Below are 14,362 nucleotides of genomic sequence, written 5' to 3' on the forward strand. Positions count from 1 at the left end.
TCAGTCCTTTGCACACCTCAGGCCCCTTTTTGACTCCTGTTTAACTTCAGCTTCCTGGCTGGTGAGGAATGAGGACAGCTCAAGTCTTTCCTACCTTCCTCCCTCTTTTCTCTCTCTCTCTTTTTCTTTTCCATCCTGCTTTCTTCTACAGACAAAAGATCTTTAAAAAGGCTTAGGACATAGTGTAACTTATATGTTAAATATATTAACTACATGTTCAAAACCTTTTTAATTTGGTTCCAATTACAGAATTAGCATGATTTTATACACAGCTAATCAGACTTGAATGCTTACCATCGGTTGATTTCAGCAATTTCAGATCCCCGAAGAAAACATCATGACTAATCAGTTCTGCTCAGGACAGACCCAGACTGAGTAAAGAGGAAACTTGTAAATTGGTGACTTGTCCTCGTATGCCTTCAGCCTCAGATTGGATTATATCTTGAAATATTAATTCTCTGGCTAACAGTGCTGTGTGACTCATATAGGCTGAATTGAATATGAACGAGCTGTATTAAGGAACTGAATGATTTGCAGCAAATAAACAGCATTATAAATGTTGGTGCTTATCCCCAGGACAGATGTAATCACCGGGAAGAGAACACCAACGTGCATTTTAGGAAGGAGGTAGTTTGAGGTACTCCTGCGTAGGGGCTAGATTTCCTTTACTTAATGATATGATGTCATACTCTAAAAATAAGGACAACCACGTAAAAGGACCTTTTCATGACCCTAACCTTTTGCTGGTTTGAACATAACTTGCATGTTAAAGTGTATTATCTTCCCATCCGGCCTAAAGAAAACGCAGGATAATTCTCGCCATGTAGGGCTGTCCACTTCCTTCTCTTTAACAAAGCAACCTAAGCCTGTGGACAATGATAGAAGTGGGGAATATTTACTGTGGTGGCGTCGTTCCTGAATCATTTAACACTGCCAATGCTCCACAGGACTGCTGGGACCCCAATAGTGTCAATAAGTTATTATATTCTGAACCTGCTATCTTATTTCTAGTGGGCAGTGAAATGAGCTCAATATCTGTAACTTTCACATTCGTTTTCGTTACTGTTTACTACATGCAAAGATGATTGTAGTAAGTCAGAGGCACTCATCCTTTGCTCCAACTCTCTTATCATCCACACACCTTTGCCCCTCTACCTGCGGACCTAGAAAGGCTGGAAGAGCACTTTTTCCTCAGTTGTTATCTTAACTTCCAACTTTGCCCTGCACCTCTGACTTCCTCCATGACTCCCCTTCAGAAATCTATTCAGAGGCTAGGTCTGACCACCCTTATCTATAAAATAGCTTCTGCAACATAGAACCGATGGGAACAAGAGGACCAGTGGTCACAGTCTAACAGTTCAGCACTGGAATGAAGGATTCAGAGAGTGTTGCCTCAGATTATAATGTTAATCCTAGCCAAACATGTTGTGAAAACATGGTTTTGTCATACCTTTCTCTCCACTTTTCTCTCTCCTCACCTCCCCTCTTCTCCTCTTCTATTTTTCGTCTCAAAAACTTAGAGAAAATTCCCAGAGGAAAAAAAGAGGAATTTTTAAGATCCCCTCTTTCTTTAGCATCTAACCATTTACCCAAACCTAACATTCATTGTTTTGTTTTTTTTTTAGCTCTAAATTGACCCTGCAGGCCTGCTAACAAAGATCAGGGAATTGAGAAGGTTTAAATATCAAGTTGTAGAAAATACTCGATTCTATTTCCGATAACTGGAAACTAGTGGGGTAGTTAGAGTTGCCTATAATTTGGTAATATGTTTATTTAAGTCATTAATTCTGACACAACAGCCTCAATTTGAGGAAACATTTTCTTTCTGCTGAAGGTTAAAAATGCTCCCTAGTGCATGCCAGGGTCTGTGAGCTGTATATTGGGTGTAAGCTATAATTTATTCCTTTAGGCTGACAAATTTAAAGATAGGATTCTTCTGTATCTGTTGCACATTTTAAACACCTACTAATTGAACTCAGTAGTTACTAAGTGTTAGAGAAGTATTTACTGTGTTTACCTGCTTGTGGCTTTGCTGGGGGCAATGAGCTGAGGATAAATCCTTTAATCCAGGAGACAGAGAAGTAATTACTCATTTGCCTCAGAAGTATATGGAATAAATATGTGTGGAGCTATTATACAGTCTTTAAGTAATTTTGCTTTCTGATTGATAGGTGTATGATTAAAAAAAAAAAAGTTAAAATCCAAGGAGGATCAGAAGGAAAGTATGCAGAAAATGCTATTTCCCCAGGTTCATCATATTGTCTCATAAGGAAAGATGGATCTGACTTCCAGTAACAGTCTTAAATAATAAAAAACAGTATTAAATAATATGGGATAACCTAGCTAATGATAATTATGATGATGCCAGCAGTAATGTATTAAATACTTATTCCATGCCAGGTACTAACTACTTACTCATATTATTTTGAAAATAACTTTTGGTAAGTTAGTACTCACCATTTTTTTTTCTTATCTCTGTTTAACAATAGCAGATATTGAGAGAGAATTAGAACCAGTATTTGAACCAGTCATTTTGACTTGCAAGCCCATATTCTTCAACACGTTTATACACTGTTTCTATAGAAAGAAATTGAGAATAAGTAGCAAAAGCAAATAACTGTCGAGCAAAAACCCTTTAACCATATAAGCCAATCAAACTGAAAATAATATTCTTAAGCTTAATCAATCACTCTGTTTTCAAATAATTGTAAGAAGTTTCCAAAATCCACATCCAATTTACCACTATTAAGCATAATTTGAAAGAAGCTCTGTAATCAGTGAAGGAAATTTCACATGTCTACAAGAAAATAGGGAGAAGGAAAGGGCAACCCACTCCAGTATTCTTGTCAAGAGAATCCCGTGGACAGAGGAGCCTGGTGGGCTGCTGTCCATGGGGTCACACAGAGTCAGACATGACTGAAGTGACTTAGCATGCATGCATGCATTGGAGAAGGAAATGGCAACCCACTCCACTGTTCTTGCCTGGAGAATCCCAGGGAAAGAGGAGCCTGGTGGGCTGCCGTCTTTGGGGTCACACAGAGTTGGACACGACTGAAGCGACTTAGCAGCAGCAGCAGCAGCACAAGAAAATAAGTATAAAAAAATTAATTGCACCGTTTTTTTCTGATAGTAAAATTAGACATTTTGGGACACCCTTACAAGAGGGATGTGAATAACAAAACACGGTACATGCCATCAAGGGAATATAAGGCGGTGCTGTTCTGCGTGTTGTGCTGAATCACTCAGTCCTGTCCGACTCTGTGAGACCCCATGGACTGTAGCCCACCAGGCTCCCCTGTCCATCGCGATTCTCCAAGCGAGAATACTGAAGTGGGTTGCCATGCCCTCCTCCAGGGGATCTTCCCAACCTAGGGATCGAATCCAGGTCTCCTGCATTACAGGCATGTTCTTTACTGTGTAAGCCACCAGAAGCAATTAATTACATTCAAATATAGCAGCAGGGGGGCTTCTCTGGCGGCACCCTGGAGGAGCACACAGCAGCATGAGCAAATCCCAATAACGTAATGTTGATTTTAAAAAATAATAAACAATATGGAATTCACTATACAATGTCAGTTCATGTAAACTCCATCTATATAATAGCACTGTATATTTTTTAATGGTACACATATATCTGTCAAAGGACTTTTCATTAAAGAGAGAGTGGGTGCCAAAGAGGAATGAAAGAATATGATTGAGTATGGGGAAATAAGGGAGAAGAAAAAATAATACAATAGAAAATGGGAGCTTTGCAATTGACTGATAACTTAATCAAATCAATTTGGTGCCGTTGTGATTTTTATTTTTTTTGCCACTGTGATTTTTAAACAAACATTTTTATAAGAAAAGACCCTAAAGAAGGGACTAAAATGAGCATAGTATATTCAGAAGACTTGCAAAACAACCATTTAAGTCAAGTTTTGAATTTATAGAGGCTCTGGGTTGAGAAGGATGTTCCAAGGAAGAACATGTCATGGTCAAGGCAGGGACAGGAGAAGGATGCGTGAAAATTGTATGGGGCTTCTTCTTCTGGCAGAAATTTAATGAAAGCTTGACAGGGTGTGACAATAAATGAAAGCAGAAGGCAGAGTTCCTTGTAATCTGTCACTGGGGCTTTTATTTTGATCTTCCCATGGTTTTGGAGGCCTTTGGGAGAGTCCGAGGTCAATTAAACAGAATTTGGTAACGACAAGAGCCTTGGAGGAGAAATTCTTGAACACGCTTATGCCACTCCATTCCTTTCAGAAATCAGGGCTATTGGAGGTTCTATAAACTTCATTGGCCTGAGACACTCAGAATATGAGAAGTGTTAGGAATTATTCATCCCCTGAAATCTAAAACAAACAACTAAAAACAACAAAACATAACAAAGCAAAACCTTTGGTTGTTGCAGGGAACAAACATTCAACCCACATTGGTAGAAACTATTAAGGGGCGAGCAATTAGAAATAAACCTTACAGAGTTTTCTATTTCATCATCACTGAATATAGCCCCTAAAATTCAACTCTTTTTTAAATTAAAATCTTCCTTCATTGAAAAAACATTCTGTTTTTTTGAAAGTACTTTTAGTCACTTTCAAAGAAATTAAAAGGCAGAGAAAATTATAAAGGGTAATTTAATAATGCATATTGTTTTAAAATGTCGATATTTTAAATTCAATAATTTAACTCCCAGAAAGTGTCTAGTTACAATTTCTAAAGAAATAATTAAATATACACAGAAATATATATGCATAAAATGTTCATCATAATGTGATTATAATAGCAAAAAATAAGAACTAGTTAAATGAGGAAGAACAAATAGAAGAATTAGTTTTGTTTGATGAAATACTATTGTCATAAAAAAGCTATTTAAAAATATTTAATAAAATGGAGAATGGGAGAAAATTTCTAAACATAGTTGTATGTGAAAAGAGTTATAAATATTACCAACGCTGAAAAAAACTTAACTGTGTTTATTTCTGAATCTGAGACTACATGCAAAATAATTTCTTCATTCATTCTTTTTTCAAATTTCCTTAATGATTGTTTGCTGTTTGTAAAACAAAACAAATAACACATGTTATTTAAAACTATAAAACTGTGTTGAATCAATAAGTTAAATGTTGCTGAAACTGGTCATTTAAATAATTCATAATCATTCGTTTGTTAAAATACATGTTTGAATTCCTACAGGCTGTCTTCAAGAATAGAAAATTTAGATATACATTCAACCATATTTTGGAAATGATCCAGAAATAACCAAGGTGCATATGCTACATGGTTATGAAAGATTTGATGAAATGGAAACTCTCAAATGAAAAGTGAATTTTACACCCTCAATGAATTACTGAAAGTTGAGAAGGCAACAAAATCCATGTTTTTGCAAAGCATAGTGAGGTTTCTAAAGGTATTTATTCTAGTTTATACACCAAGCTTCAGGATGGAGTCCCACATCAATTCACTGCTCATTAACCAGGGCCCTGATCAAGGACCATATCTGCATTTTTGTGTTTTTAGTAATAGATAGCAAAATGAAGAAGCAACTCACTCTAGAAATTAAGAGGGGAGTTTAAAGAAGAAAGAAAAGCTATGAAGGCGATGACTGTAACCTATTAAATGCTGGTCAACTTGTTTTCTCGTCTTATTTCTCCCCTGGTGTTTTTTTCTTCCCCCCTAACAAAGTATCCCCAACAAGAGGTAATATTACATTCAGCCATGTCACCACCTGCAGAATTTCTGTCTAGCAGGAATCAGAGTATATTTGTAGGAACCAATCATTCAATCCTCAAAATAGAAAAATGAGCCCCAAAGTATAACAGATCTAAAACACAGACAATTAACCTTTCTTGCTTAAATGATAAATAGCAGCAGCCATCTAGCTTGATTTCAAGAGATGGTATTGTGAGGCTGGAAACTGCAGTTGGAGTAGGAAGGTACTCCTTGTTGTTTAGTCTTGTTGTTCTTTGCAACCCCATGGACTGGAGCCCACCAGACTCCTCTGTCCATGGGATTTCCCAGGCGTGAATACTAGAATGAGTTGCCATTTCCCTCCCCAAGGGATCCTCCCCACCCAAAGATCCAACCTGTGTCTCCTCCACTGGCAGGCAGATTTTTTTTTTTTTTTTAATAAGCCACTGAGCCGAAAGGGAAGTCCCATGAAGGCACTCACAGAGGAAGAAATTCAATCTTGTAGATTCTTTCCCTTGCATCGAGTGCTTCCGAGGCCAAATGTTTGTATTTGCGGGGTTCCTTAGGTTATATGAGAGTGAAAGAGAATTTATTCCCATGGCTTGCTCCATCAACATCAATATGCCTGCCGTCCCCACAATGGAGTGCACCCACATTGCCGTATTCCTTTGAAGTTTCAGGAAGCAATCTCATGTCAAGATGAAAACAGGTCAGACAAATATTTCCTGTCGCCAAACAAAAGGAAGACCATCTCTCCTCAAGTTTACTTGGAAATTACCAGCCAGAAATCATGTGAGAGTAGTTCAATTCCTTCCTTCATAATGTCTGAAGACACTAAAAATAAAATCATTAGGCATCCTGGGATTATTTGAGTTGAGTTTTCACACAACTTTCCCAGATTGCAAGACTTCTGCTGCCAAATAAGAAACAGCTAGGAATTTACCAAGGACTCAGAGGCTTGGAATGCAGAATAACCCATTCAAACTGGAAGCGAACATTTAGGTTGGTGTTTGGACAGAGGAGCCTGGAAGGCTACCGTCCATGGGGTCATAAAGAGACACGACTGAGACTAACATTTTCACTTTCAAGTGAGGATCAAGTAAGACCACAAGGCATAAAGAAAGCCTTGCAGCACAGACGCAATAGGAAATCATATGGAAACCTCATCAATATAAGAAGGGTCAGAACTGATTCTGAGGTCTAAAGGCCAAATGAGAGTCAACTATGGCTGCCTAAAGTTTGTTTTTGTGTTTTAGTTAATGGGGCTGGAATGACTATAATTGTGTTAGTATAGGAGAGAACATCTTTGAAATGCCATCCTCATATTTTTTTTCAACATTGCCTTGGCACCTTTTCAGAAAGCTTTTCCTTCTAGAGTTAAATTTGAAGACCATTTAATGTAGAGAAGCTGAAGTGGATAACATTTTGACAAACAGGCAGCTGGAGAAGGAAGAGAAGATTTGCCCTGAACAAGAAAAATCTTTAAAGATATAAAAGAATGGAACAGGATCTGTTTTCTAGCTACATTGGAAACAGATAAAGGAAAAAAAAAAAACCTGAATTGGCAAACGGAAGATTTCATTTAAACATCTTGAAGATCTTACAGGTTTGCCGGCTACTAATTATCATCACCTTTTAGAAAGAGCTAAATGCTTTAAAAGCATCATAGGTATGAATTTCACATCGCAAACTTGAGTGTGCTGCAAATGTGATTTTCTTTATTGCCAGAATTGTCAGATTTCTGATTTAACCTCTGAGCCTGCCTCACGGAAGCAACTTAACAGTGTTTCCAGTTTTTTTTTTTTCTTTTCAATACAGTGATTTTGTTTGTCCATTCTTGCCTAGAGGGTCAGAAATGGTACAGTTTAATCTCCCTTCCGGTTTTCTCTTTCCTCTGTGACTCCAAAGCCTGCAGGTGACACCTGGCATGCTCTGCACCCTCTCACTTCCCCCAGAGGGCTGACTTGGTCTTCCTCCTTCTTAGATTTCTTCTAGTTCCTGACCGACCTCTCTTTCCATCTGTGATGTCTCCCTAATCAGAAAACTGAAAATGAAACATTTCATTGGCCCAGAGAATTCATTCAATTCCCTGAATTCTTCTGAGTTCATGCCTTAAAAAAAAAAAAAAATCAAGCAGTTTCCTATATCTAATTTTTAATCAAATACCACCCATTCTTCAAAGCTCCCCATATTTCTCCCTGATACATTCAACCAGAGGGGAATTTTCTGAATTCACAGTCTGTCCCTCTCCTGAGAACTTTATCACCTTCTTTTGGCACAAACATCCACCTACCAGTCCATTCGGCACATTCATCCACCCTCTACAGGTGGAAAACATTGACCATGGGCATCTGTATGATTAGGGCAGTGTTCATTCTGATTGACGTTTGGCTATGTCCGACTGGTTGTTTTGCATTTTTAATACCATCTCTGCCTTCCACCTTAGATTATGATAAATTATATCCATGCCTTCTCTCCTTCTGTGAAGTCCCTGAGGAAAGATAAATGACCTAATTTGATAGTTCAGTTCAATTCCTTGCACATAGTAGGCAAGCAAATATATTTATCAAATGAATCCTCAGGTTAAACTAGATTAGGCCTCAACATTGTCCATGGTATAAGAATGAGAAAGGCAGGCGGTATCATTCATCACTGGCATATGAGTACAATTTACTTGCCAATGTTACAGTCTTCTGTCCGCTCCCTAATGTCCACTTAAAATCTCTTAATTTTTAATTTGAGAAAAGAATCAGTGGGATACTTTTAATTTGTGGAGAAAAAAAGGAAATACAATTATTCAAACTTTTCTGTCACTGACAATTAATAGCATCACTGTCATCATACAGGGCGTATTTAAAAGGCATTTGGGAAATCCATCTTTTCCCTGATTTAACATCACATTTTAATTTTGATTCCCTCTCAGGAGGATTAAAACTCAGCAGCCACTTGTCGCTTTTGTGCTCCTCCGTTACTCTGATATAAAAGCAGAAATGGTAAAGATAGTATCAGAATACTTACAGAATGTATATATGTATATGACTGAATCACTTCTCTGCACAACAGAAATTAACACAACATATTAACTGCATTATGTCTGTGTGCTTAGTCACTTAGTCATGTCCGACTCTTTGCGACCCCATAGACTGTAGACTTCCAGGCTCCTCTGTCCATGAGATTTCCCAGGTATGAACATTGGAGTGGGTTGCCATTTCCTTCTTCAGGGGATTTTCCTGACCCAGGGATGGAACCCCAGTCTCCTGAATTGCAGGCAGATTCTTTACCCTATACTTCAATTTAAAAAGAGTACTTACGATTCATAAGGGCCAGGTACTTTGACCTTCATAAAATCTCAGATTGTTGTACAGTATCATTGGATGAAGAACTGACTTTTGTTTCAAAAACATCAAACGAAAACAAAATAAAATAAAAATGAGCCAGACCTGCCACATTGCAGATACTGAAAAGCCAACTTTTTCTTATCACTTAGAAGACTTGGTTTGTGAGAATAGCTGGAGATGCTGGTTGGAGGGCTTCGCCTACCTCCCAGCTAGAAGACTTGTGTTTACAGCAGCTTTCCAGAGCATGGATTCAATTTCTTGCCTTCACAAAGTTACAAATGAATATTTGAGGTACCCATGAAATCATCTCCAAACTGTTGAAACGATGTTTAATGCACGGAAGCCAGAATCCTGCCGTTCAGGCAGCCACCAACTTCACGCTGACTTTAGGCATTCTCCGTGTTTAAGTGGTGTTTGCTACTGTTACTAGGCTTCCCCGGTGGCTCAGTGGTAAAGAATCTGCCTGCCAATGCAGGAGGCGGGGGTTCAATCACTGGGTGGGGACAGTCCCCTGGGGTAGGAAATAGCACCCCACTCCAGTGTTCTTGCTGGGAAAATCCTATGGACAGAGGAGCCTGGCAGGTTACAGTCCACGGGGTCACAAAGAGTTGGACACGACTGAACGACTGAGCACACAGACAAGCTATTGTTACCACTCGTCCCTCCTCAACCCCTACAGCTCCCAAAGGAACTGCCAACCCCCGCTGTCACCCTTAGTCTCCTGGAGTCTAGTGTTCAGAAGAGTCCAACCCTGGGTGTTTAGGATTTGATGAGGTTCAGAGAGCTGTGTCTGGAAGGGGCTGGACTTTCCATTTTAGTTGATAGTCATGATTCCTGGAGTGTGGGCCACAGCCACATGTAGATTTTTCTTCCTAACACCTGACCTACTGAACTAAACTCTTTAGTGGGCCAGCCTGGGTATCAGCATTTAACTCACTCCTCATGATTTTTTTAAATTAAAAATCATCAGAGATATATCAGAGATACTGCATGAATTTCAGATTGCCTGCAGTCCCAGAAAAATAAGCTCCCCAAATAAATAGTTTCAGTCAAGAAACCAAAGTTGCCATCCTGAGTAATGCCTTAACCTGGGTAAAAAAAGTGCATGACATTTTAAACCTGCGCATAGAGCAAAATTAAATTTTTTATAAAATCGACATAATAAACCAACATTTTAAAGGAATATCTGGGTGTATGCAGGCATGCTCAGTCGTGTCCGACCCCATGCACTGTAGCCTGCCAGGCTCCTCTGTCCATGGAATTTTCCAGACAAGAATACTGGAGTAGAATTGCCATTTCCTACCCCCAGGGGATCTTCCTGACCTGGGGATCAAACCTGTGTCTCTTGAGGCTCCTGCATTACAGGCAGATTCTTTACCACTGAGCCATGTAGGAAGCCCAAAGGAATATTTAAATGAATCCCTTGTTTCCAAAACATTTCAAGCAAAGAAATCCACTCGGCAGTTGTTAAACCAGAACCCCCTAAATCAAATAACCCAGGTGACTATGTAGCCATGACGGGGCCTGAAAAGGGACTGCTTTTGCCTGACTCTGTGGGACCAAAATTATTCAGATAACTTCTACACAAATAGCACAGCTATAGTGCTATTATTTACTGTCAGCAGCCTTGAGTGATAATTGCAATAAAAACATATATTCTCATCAACCAAATAGAAGCGGCTACTGTTTTTCACTTAGAGTTGAAAGATTCTATTTCAGAGAGGAATTGAAATCTTTTGTTTTTCAAATAGCACTTTTTAAACATCACTTAGAGCATTTCCTTATTCAGTTTGGTGCAACTAATAGTTTCTTCAAGTTAGTTATGTGATTGCTAGCAATTAATTAGTAAGGTTAACATTGTTTTTATTGATCAGCCTGGCAGTAATGATTGACATCATTAATATAATTGCTTTATTTCCCAGAAAACCTTGATGTAAGAACATAATGGTACTGGGAAATGGTTGGGAGATAAAGAAAAATAGATTATATGCTTTAAATTGGGCCAATTACCTTAACATTCTGCCTGAGCTTTGATAACTGAATGAAGAGCTGAGAATTCCTCCCTTTAGGCACTATGAGCTTGTTTTTCTCCCCCTATTCTCAGCTTGGCAATAAATCTCCACAGAGGACAGAAAAGAGATGGCTTTATGCTGTGGGCTAGGACTCTTCATAGCTGTTTCAATTACAATCACCATAAGCAAATAAAGGAATAGATTATATGCAGAATTTGAAAATTCAAAGTTCAGTGGCTATGTTTAACATCTTTTGTTGATGAAATCAAAGATCAAAAGGAAAGGGAGGACAAATTTGCTCCGCTTTCTGCCTCTAAAATTCCAATTACGTTGTACATGTTCTTCCCTGCTTGTCATTCGAGTATGAAATTGATCATGGTGATGTCCCTGAATGATTCTAGATCTGGCTACAGTATTATTCCTGTAAGTCATCCTTGTTTAAGGGTTACTAGGAAGAGAAGGTAAAACCTGAGGATCCCACCCATCTTGTGACCTAAATTCTTGTGTTTCTTGACCAGAGTTCAGTAATTTCTCTGGGAATTCAATAGAAACCTTCAGATCTTTGCTGGACTTGACCAACTCCTGCAAAATGACTGTTTCATTACTGTACCCAACCTGTCCTTCAAAACTACTAAGTTAACATCTTAATAATTATCAAAGCTGCTGAAGATTTTAAAGATAGTTTTTCCTTTCAGTTTAAAATGGTGGCAAAAGTAGAGGTTTTGTTTTTATATTTGCTTAGGGTATTATAACTGTTCTAAAAGATATTCAAATAAATGTTTCAAGCTACTTACAATAAACAAAATTGTAGATCCCTCTCATTAGAATGACCACTTACTGGGCATTCTTGGTTTCAGATACCTTCCAAAATAAATGGAGTACATTATCTTCAATTCTTACAACAGTCTGGCAAATTAAAACTCAGTTTGACAGATAAAACTAATAGAATAAATGCCTAGTACAAGGTCAGGCGGGCAAACTTCAGATTTGTCTGGTTCCAAAGCCTACGTCCTCTCTGCTACTTGTTGAAAACCAGTAGTTCATTTAATGTCTTAGTATTCAAAGGTCTAATTGTTCCTTTATTGTAACTTGTTAGAGATTTGCGATCTCTCCTATTGAAGGCGCTATCACAAAGAAAAAGAGTATTGTGGCTTAGATTTTCAGTATCATGCGACCCTTGTTTGGTTCTGAGCCTTCCATATATATCCTTGTGTACGTAACTCAACTTCTCAGTGTCTCTGCTTCCTCCTCTTTAAAGTAAAAAGTAACAGCCTCTCTGGGCTTCCTCCCTGGTGGTTCAGTGGTAAAGAATCCGCCTGCCAAACAGAGACTCGGGTTTGATCCCTAGGTTAGGAAGATCCCTTGGAGCACTCCAGTATTCTTGCCTGGAGAATCCCATGGAGAGGGAGCCTGGCGGGGTACTGTCCATGGGGTCGCAAACAGTCAAACATGACTGAGCAACTAATGCTTTCACTTCTTCACTTTCAGTGCGTGTAGAAAATTCCAATAATGTTACCTTAATCTAATAAGAGATTTTACAAAGTAATGACTGTCACAGAGCCTGTTTCTCCAGTTTGGAGTCTTCCCTGATAATTCACCTCGTTTGGGTTTTCTGTAATTATATGACATTTATATTCTCTTCTCAATGTACTCATATTATTTTTATGTCAGTTGCCAAAATTCTTCAGGGCAGAATAAGTTGGACCTTTACTTCTTTCTGCTGCTTCCCTAGTAATTGTTTGAAGAGTACTGTGAAGACTTCTCCTTAATTCCTCTCACTTTGAGGTAAGCCTTTATAAAGGCGGTCATAATACAGAAAGCAGAGACTGGTGCTGAGAATGACATTGTTTCATAAAAATGTCAGTGATTATTAATTCATAGAAGATTTGTGAGGCAAGCGGAGAGACTTGATAAGCCTCATTTCCTTGACCATATTCATTTTTTACCCTGGAATATAAATTTTGCTAATCACTATTTAAAATTGCATTTGCCTTTTACCCAGCCACTACCGTGTTCATTTTAATTAGACCAAGTTTGAGAGATGTAAAAATGTTTTCCTATTCATCAAGATGTTCCTAGAATAATACTATCTAGAGTCCTAGGCGCTCTTGAGAAAACAGGGTTCTCTGCAGCAGATCCAAGCATTCATCTAAGGGTACTTCCGCAAGGACTTATACCTATGTTATTGTTTTTCCGTTGCTAAGTCGTGTTTGACTCTTTGCAACCCCAGGGATTGCAGCACACTAGGCTTCTCTGTCCTCCACTATCTCCCAGTGTTTGCTCAAACTCAGGTCCATTGAGTCAATGATGCCATCCAACCATCTCATCCTCTGTTGTCCTCTTCTCCTCCTGCCTTCAAGCTTTCCCAGCATCGAGGGAAATGAGTCGGCTAAGAAGTCCAAAAATATATAGTGAAAGTCGCTCAGTTGTGTCCAACTCTTTGTGACCCCATGGATTTATATAGCCTGCCAGACTCCAGGAAAAGAACTTCTTTTCAAACCTCTTATCGCTAAAAATTTGGAATTCTAAGGAATCATTACATCACCTTGCGTTGTGCTCTAAATGTGCTCAGCCAAATTTCCAAGAACCCAGAGTGCTTTTTAAAATTGCACACACCAATTCCAAAGACTGTTTAACTGCAAATAATGTTTTCTTCTGGTACCAAGTTTTCACAGCTTGCTTTCAAATGCTGGGAATATCCTCTGAGGCTCCTCTTGCATCTAAAGGTCAAGGAACTGACATTTTAATATCAGCCACATAACTTCGGAAGCTAGCAGAAAGATAAACATGGTGAGTCACTTGTCCAATCTTGACAACTAATATGGCTCGGAGCGTGTGAGGCATCCCAGGTGAGCGCAACAGATGTTAGTATGTGCTTTGGGTAAGAGATCCTGGCAGGTCATAGCCAGAATTGGAATGAGCATCTTGAACTTCTTAAAAGGAAAGGAAAAAAAGAAGCATCAGGCTAAGAGCACCTCAGTCCAGATATTATAGCCACCCTCAGAATTCACATCACGAGCTCTGAGGATGGACAGTGCTGAGTGCTAGTCTTTGGAGACCGTTTTCTGAAGCACAGATATTTTTGTGTTAGTGCTGCAATTGAGTCTTAAGCAGATGAACCAAGAGAGAAGAGCTTTTAACGAAGGCTTTAAGAGGGTTTTCGTTTAGCTTAATAAATTTTCTTCCAAACTCTGTTCAAATGAACATTTAAAAACACATATTTAGGAGTCTGGAATTGACATATACACACCCACTATATGTAAAACAGGTAATCAGCCACCAAGGACCTACTTTATAGCACAGGGAACACTACTCCATACTCTGTTTAAAACTACATGCAGA

The sequence above is a fragment of the Cervus elaphus genome, chromosome 18 (assembly GCF_910594005.1).
Source record: "Cervus elaphus chromosome 18, mCerEla1.1, whole genome shotgun sequence".
In the NCBI taxonomy this organism is placed as follows: Eukaryota; Metazoa; Chordata; class Mammalia; order Artiodactyla; family Cervidae; genus Cervus; species Cervus elaphus.